Genomic DNA, 1168 nt, shown 5'->3' on the forward strand with positions numbered 1-1168 from the left:
TGCTGTTTCTAGTTCATTGACTCCGACCTGCCACCTGACTCATTGCTGACACAGTTTGGTGGGTAAGAAGCTGGTTGGGGTTGGGTATGGGTTTGAAATAAGCTATAACGAGTTGTCTCACTTAGCTCTGGAACGCAGTGTGCTGGTTAAGAGAAATAGTTGGTTTGAGATGAAAGTGAATGAATCTAGTAAAGATGCCCTTGTAGACCTCCTTTTTCATTTTTTCTTTCTCACCCAGGGACCAAGGATCATCCCACAGGACAGGATAATCCTTGTTACTCTGAGTTTCTAAGTTTATTTTAAAAATTTAATTAGAAAGATGCTAAGTTGGACAGGATCAAGTTGTGAGCAGTAAGAACTTTACCATGGTTGGGAGTGGGAAGGTGGCACAATCATTGACAAAAACTGGCATTAACTTAGTAAAGTTGTATCTGTACCTGAAGACTCGGCCTGCTCATTCCTGCGTGTATGGAAAGACAGTTCTTGCCCAGGTGTCCCAGAAAACCTACAGAACGAGTGTCGCAGTCCTGGGTGTGATAGATACTGGGAACACTCTGGGAACCAGCAGCTGTCCACTAAAACTTGCTCTCACCTTGCAAGGGCATAGGATAGCAGGGAAAATAGGAGGTTAGTTTCCAGGGCTGTGTGGTGAGGTGTAACCAGCTAACTTCTCTCTAGTGGTATGTAAGTGAAATTACTCTGTCACTTCTTGGCTGGAACTTTTTTTTTTTAACTTTTTATTACGGGCTCATACAACTCTTATCACAATCCATACAGACATCAATTGTGTCAAACACATCTGTAATTCATTGCCCTCATCATTCTCAAAACATTTGCTCTCCACTTAAGCCCTTTGCATCAGGTCTTTTTTTCCCCCTCCCTCATGAGCCCGTGATAATTTATAAATTATTATTTTGTCATATCGTGCCCTGTCCGACTTCTCCCTTCACCCCCTTTGCTGTTGTCCGTCCCCCAGGGAGGAGGTCACATGTAGATCCTTGTAATCGATTTCCTCTTTCCAACCCCCTCTCCCTCCACCCTCCCAGTATGGCCACTCACACCCCTGGTCCTATCATCCGCCTTGGATTCCCTGTGCCTCCAGCTCCTATCTGCACGAGTGTATATAATTTCAAGGTAGAATCGAATCATGATAGTGGGGGGGAGGGGG

Source organism: Tenrec ecaudatus, chromosome 17 (genome assembly GCF_050624435.1).
Source record: "Tenrec ecaudatus isolate mTenEca1 chromosome 17, mTenEca1.hap1, whole genome shotgun sequence".
Classification (NCBI taxonomy): Eukaryota; Metazoa; Chordata; class Mammalia; order Afrosoricida; family Tenrecidae; genus Tenrec; species Tenrec ecaudatus.